The sequence below is a fragment of the Sciurus vulgaris genome (assembly GCF_902686455.1).
Source record: "Sciurus vulgaris genome assembly, chromosome: 10".
Lineage (NCBI taxonomy): Eukaryota > Metazoa > Chordata > Mammalia > Rodentia > Sciuridae > Sciurus > Sciurus vulgaris.
Genome location: NC_136470.1, coordinates 115239300 through 115246410, shown reverse-complemented (window position 1 = coordinate 115246410; position 7111 = coordinate 115239300).

The following is a 7111-nucleotide window of genomic DNA, read 5'->3' as shown; positions in this document are numbered from 1 at the left end:
TGGATAAGAAGATAGTATTGTCAAGATGTCAGTTCTTAACAACTTGATCTATAGATTCAATAGAATCCACATAGAAATCACAGAAAGTTTTTACATGTATGGATAAACCGATTCTAAAGTTTAAATGGAAAAACAAAGGTAAAGAATTGCCAAGACAATATTGAAGAACAAAGTCAGAAGACTGACACACCCCAACTAAGACTTATTATAAGGCTAAAATAATTAAAGTAATATGGTATGGGCAATGATAGACAAATAGATCAATGGAGTAGAGTAGAGCCCAGAAATAGATTCATACAAACATAGCCAACTGGTCTCTGACAAAAAAGCAAAAGCAATTCAATGAAGAAAGGATAGTCTTTTCAACAGTGGTTCTAGAACAATTAGGTATCCACATGCAAAAAAAAAAAAAAAAAAAAATCAATCTTAGGCCTTTCACAAAAACTAACTCAAAATGAATCATCAACTTAACTGTAAAACAAAACTACAAAACTCAGAAGATAACATAATTGATGACAATTATCTAGATGATCTTGGACTTTTTAATCTCAACATCAAAATAGTAATGTATGAAAGAAAAATTGATAAATTGGATTTCATTAAAATTAAAAATTTTATTCTAGGTTCAACCCCAGCACCTGCCCTACCTGCAGCTTGCACACACACACAATTTAAAATTGCTCCGTGAAAGGCATTTTTTTGGGGGGCGTGCAGGGGTTCTGGGGATTGAACCTAGGAATGATTTACCACTGAGTTACATCATTAGCCCTTTTATTTTTTATGTTGAGACAGACTCTTGCTGAATTGCTGAGGCTAAACTGGGTGTGGTGTCACCTGTAATCCCAGCAGTTTGGGAGGCTGAGGCAGGAAGATGGCAAATTCAAAGCCAACCTCAACAATTTAGCAAGGCCCTAGACAAATTAACAAGACCCTGTCTCAAAATAAAAAGGGCTGGGTATGTGGCTCAGTGGTTAAGTATCCCCGGGTTCAATTCCTGGCACCAAAAAGCAAGGAAGGAAGAAAGAAAAATGTTATAAAACACTTGACATGGTCAGTAGTCAGTCTCAAAATCATTTTAGAAATGACTAGCAATGGGTTACTGATATAGCTCAGTAGTGGAACACTTGCCTAGCACATGTGGGTAGGGAAACTTTGCATTCACAAAGTTGCCTTCCAAGGACTTTGGGATGAGAGTTAGCAACTCAATAAAATCAGTTCACTGAAATTTACCAACCTCTTCATTAACCTCTCTCCTGGACACAAAAAGTGTTCTACTAGGTACCAGATTTCTTTTTCCACCTGCCTTCCGTCCCCATGCCCCCAGTACCAGGGATTGAACCCAGGGGTGCTTAACCACTGAGCCACATAGCCAGGCCTTTTGATTTTGATTTTGATGTAAGGTCTTACTAAGTTGCTGAGGCTGACTTTGAACTCATGGTCCTCCTGCCTCAGCCTCCTAAGCCACTGGGATTATAGGCATTTGCCACCACTCCTGGTTTAGGTACCAGATTTCTAAAGTAGTTACTTCAGAATGACTGCTCAACTGTTTCAACAGAGGGATGGATTCCTAGAACTTTCTAGGTCTTCATCTTCCGTGGCAAGATTTTCAAACAACAAAACCTTAAATAATCAATGGGTCAAAGAAGAAATTATAGGGGCTGGAGCTGTAACTCAGTGTTACAGCACTTGCCTAGCATGTGTGAGGCACTGGGTTTGATTCCTTAGCACCACATAAAAATAAATAAAGGTATTGTGTCCATATACAACTAAAAATATTTTTAAAAAATAAAATTAAAGGGCTGGGGATATAGCTCAGTTGATAGGATGTTTGCCTTGCAAGTACGAGGCCCTGGGTTCAATCCCCAGCACCGTGAAAAAATAAAATAAAAATTAAAAAATTAAATTAAAAAAGAAATTATACCTTGAGATGAATGAAAATGAACACAATACACCAAAATTTATAGCATACAATAAAAGATGTAGGAGATCCAAGATGGCGGACTAGAGGGAGGCTGCCTTGTCGCTCCGTAACTCCGGTTTCAAGCAGAGGATATGTGTTTCTTGGTAAGGCAGTTTTTGCTGCTTATCGATCCCCTGCTGTTTACCCCATTTGTCTGCTGTGATCACCTGCAGTCTGCCAGCATATCAGTGCATTTTTTGAGTACAGATTGCTCACTGTCAGGCGCCTATCATCCGCCATTTTCCTGCCTCTCACCTGTCCATCACCCAACACACGAGGTTCACCTCCCAATTGTCCAACAACAGTCAGCAAACTGATCGCCAACCGCCAGTGGAGCAGCGGCTGCCTGCTGTTGCCTGGAAGTTCACTGTTACAGTACCTGCAGGTTTGATTACATGTGGCAGCCGCCATTTTGAGACAACAGCCAGGCCCCGTAGGACCCCTGGCCGGACTGACTGAGCCCCATCTCCAGGATCCCTCAGCCCGACCGATCACTCCCTGCCTCTAGGGCCCTCAAATCGACTGACTGCTCCCTGCCGCAGGACTCCCCAGACCAACTGACTGCACCCTATCACCAGGACCCCAGACCGATTGATTGCAACCGGCCTCCAGGATCCCACAACCACACCAAACACACTGCCCTTCAGAACCCCTGCCTGACCAACTGCATCCACCTCCAGGACCTCCTGCTGACCACAGCCACATCCTGAGCTGCAGCTCCCCATTTGCCAACACATTTCGAAGCCAGAGTGGCCATCTTGGATAACCCTGGAAGCCGTAGCTCTGATCTTTAGGTGGGACAAAACCCATCCTGAGACGCCTGCTGGAGGCTTGAAGCTCATTGTCGGGTACCTCTCATGCATCAGGCTACTGAACTCTGGGAGGTTTCATTACGATATGACTGTTACACTGTAGATTTTCTTTTTTCCCCTTATTGAAAAAATTTAAGTTTTTATTTCTTTACTTTTCTTGCTCTCTTTTCCTTTTGTTTACCTATTCCCTCGGAGTCTCTTTCTCCCTTTTTTTCATGCTAACATCCAATTTCTTTTGATTACACTCTCACCCTTTCTATTATCTAGAACTTCTGTATATTCTTTTCTTATCCCATTAACAACCACATTCTACATCCCTCTGCATCCTCTTTGTCCTCCATTTGAAACTGCAGACTTTATTGCAAATCTGTTTGTTTTATTGAAGATAATATTTGAACTCATTCTGTTTATTATGACAATTTTGTTATTGTCCTTATAGGGGCTATTTGGTCTAGGATTGCATAGACCAAATTCAAGTGTCTGAATTGGGCACTGCTAATATTGATCTCCCCTTAAAGAAAGGATTTTGGAAACCTACAGGGTCACTATAAGCCTATAGGGGGAAATCTGTAATACCCCAGATCTGCACTGCTAGAGGGGAAGGTACATGAACAACATGAAAAAACAAGGGAAGAAAATGATCCAAACAAATCTAGATTCTATATTAATAGAATCCAATGACAGTATGGTAGAAGAAATGTCAGAAAAGGACTTCAGATTATACATGACTAAGATGATTCACAAAGCAAAGGATGAGATAAGAGAGCAAATGCAGGCAATGAATGATAATACCAATAAGCTGAAAGAGCATCTGCAGGAAGCAAAAGATCATTTCAACAAAGAGATAGAGATTCTCAAAAAAAAAAAAAAAAAAAAAAAAAAAAAACCAGAAATCCTTGAAATGAGGGAAACAATAAACCAAATAAAAAACTCAATGGAAAGCATCACCAAAAGACTAGACCACTTGGAAGACAGAACCTCAGACAATGAAGACAAAATATTTAATCTTGAAAATAAAATTGCCCAGAGAAGATGGTAAGAAATCATGAACAGAATCTCCAAGAGCTATGGGACATCATGAAAAGACCAAATTTAAGAATTATTGGGATTGAGGAAGGCACAGAGATACAAACCAAAGGAATGAACAACCTATTCAATGAAATAATATCAGAAAATTTCCCAAACCTGAAGAATGAAATGGAAAATCAAATACAAGAGGCTTACAGAACACCAAATGCACAAAATCACAACAGATCCACACCAAGGCACATTATAATGAAAATGCCTAACATTCAAAATAAAGATAGAATTTTGAAGGCTGCGAGAGAAAAGCACCAGATTACATATAGGGGGAGACCAATACAGATAGCAGCCGACTTCTCAACCCAGACTCTTAAAGCTAGAAGGGCCTGAAACAACATATTTCAAGCTCTGAAAGAACATGGTTGCCAACCAAGAATCCTATACCCAGCAAAACTAACCTTCAGATTTGAAGGTGAAATAAAATCCTTCCATGATAAACAAAAGTTAGAAGAATTTACAAATAGAAAGCCTGCACTGCAGTATGTTCTCAACAAAATATTCCATGAGGAGGAAATGAAAAAAACAATGTACGTCAGCAAAGGAAGGAACTACCTTAGAGGAAAACCACTCAAAGGAAAAACCAAGCCAACTTAAAAACCAAAAATAAGCCAAATGACTGGGAATACAAATCATATCTCAATAATAACCCTGAATGTTAATGGCCTAAACTCATCAATCAAAACACATAGACTGGCAGAATGAATTAAAAAGAAAGCCCCAACAATATGCTGCCTGCAAGAGACTCATCTCATAGAAAAAGACATCCACAGACTAAAGGTGAAAGGATGGGAAAAAAACCTACCACGCACATGGACTCAGTAAAAAAGCGGGGGTTTCCATCCTTTTATCAGATAAAGTAGACTTCAAGCAAAAGTTAGTCAGAAGGGATAAAGAAGGACATTTCATACTGCTTAAGGGAACCATAAATCAGGAAGACATAATGATAGTAAATATTTATGCCCCAAACAATGGTGCATCCCTGTACATCAAACAAATCCTTCTCAATTTCAGAAATCATATAGACCACAACACAATAATTCTGGGTGACTTTAACGCACCACTGTCACCACTAGATAGATCTTCCAAACAAAATCCAACCAAAGAAACCATAGAACTCAATAACACAATCAATAACCTAGACTTAATAGACATATATAGAATATTCCATCCATCAACGAGCAGATTCACTTTCTTAGCAGCACATGGAAGCTTCTCGAAAATAGACCAAATGTTATGCCACAAAGCAGCCCTTAGGAAGTGCAAAAAAATAGAGATACTGCCTTGTGTTCTATCAGATCATAATGGACTGAGAGTAGAAATCAATGACAAAATAAAAAACAGAAATTACTTCAACACCTGGAGACTAAATAATATGCTATTGAATGAAACATGGATAACAGAAAACATAAGGGAGAAGATAAAAAAAATGCTTAGAGGTCAATGAGAACGACGATACAACATATCAAAATCTCTGGGACACTATGAAAGCGGTACTAAGAGGAAAATTCATCGCATGGAGTGCATTCCAGAAAAGAATGAAAAGTCAACAACTAAATGACCTAACATTACAGCTCAAAGCCCTAGAAAAAGAAGAACAGAATAACAGCAAAAGTAGTAGAAGACAGGAAATAATTAAAATCAGAGCTGAAATCAATGAAATTGAATCAAAAGAAACAATTCAAAAAATTGACAAAACAAAAAGTTGGTTCTTTGAGAAAGTAAACAAAATAGACAAACCCTTAGCCACACTAACAAAGAGAAGGAGAGAGAAGACTCAAATTACTAAAATTTGTGATGAAAAAGGAAATATCATGGCAGACACCACTGAGATACAGAACATAATGAGAAGCTACTTTGAAAATCTGTATTCCAACAAAATAGAAAGTACCAAAGACATTGACAAATTTCTAGAGACATATGCTCCTCCCAAACTGAACCAGGAGGACATACACAATTTAAACAGATCAATAACAAGCAATGAAATAGAAGAAGCCATTAAAAATCTACCATCCAAGAAAAGCCCAGGACCAGACAGATTCTCAGCCGAGTTCTACAAAACCTTCAAAGAAGAGCTCATTCCAATACTTCTCAAAGTATTCCAGGAAATAGAAAAGGAGGGTACCCTACTCATTCTATGAAGCTAATATCACCCTCATACCCAAACCAGGCAAAGACACATCAAGGAAAGAAAATTTTAGACCAATATCCTTGATGAATATAGATGCAAAGATCCTTAACAAAATATTGGCAAACCGTATCTAAAAACATTAAGAAAATTGTGCACCACGATCAAGTGGGGTTCATCCCTGGAATGCAAGGATGGTTTAACATGTGTAAATCAATAAATGTAATCCATCATGTCAGTAGACTTAAGGATAAGAATCATATGGTTATTTCAATTGACAGAAAAAGCGTTCGACAAAATACAACACCCCTTCATGCTCAAAACAGTAGAAAAAATAGGGATAGTGGGAACATACCTGAACATTGTAAAGACTGTTTATGCTAAGCCCATGGCCAACATCATTCTTAATGGAGAAAAACTGAAACCATTGCCTTTAAAAATGGGAACAAGACAGGGATGTCCTCTTTCACCACTTCTATTCAACATTGTCCTAGAAACTCTAGTCAGAGCAATTAGGCAGACCAAAGAAATTAAAGGGGTATGAATAGAAAAAGAGGAACTTAAGCTGTCACTATTTGCTGATGACATGATTCTCTATTTAGAGGATCCAAAAACCTCCTCCAGAAAACTTCAAGACCTCATCAATGAATTCAGCAAAATAGGCTATAAAATCAACATGCATAAATCTAAAGCATTTTTATACACAAGCGATGAAACAGCTGAAAGGGAAATGAGGAAAACAACTCCATTTGCAATAGCCTCAAAAAAAAAAAAAAAAAAAAAAAAAAAAAAAAAAAAACTTGGGAATCAATCTAACCAAAGAGGTAAAAGATCTCTACAATGAGAACTACAAAACATTGAAGAAAGAAATTGAGAAAGACCTTATAAGATGGAAAGATCTCCCATGTTCTTGGATAGGCAGAATTAATATTATCAAAATGGCCATACTATCAGAAGTGCTATACAGATTCAATGCAATTCCCATTAAAATCCCAATGATGTACTTCACAGAAATAGAGCAAGCGATTGTGAAATTCATCTGGAAGAATAAGAAACCCAGAATAGCTAAAGCAATCCTTAGCAGGAAGTATGAAGCAGGGGGTATAGCAATACCAGAACTTTGACTATACT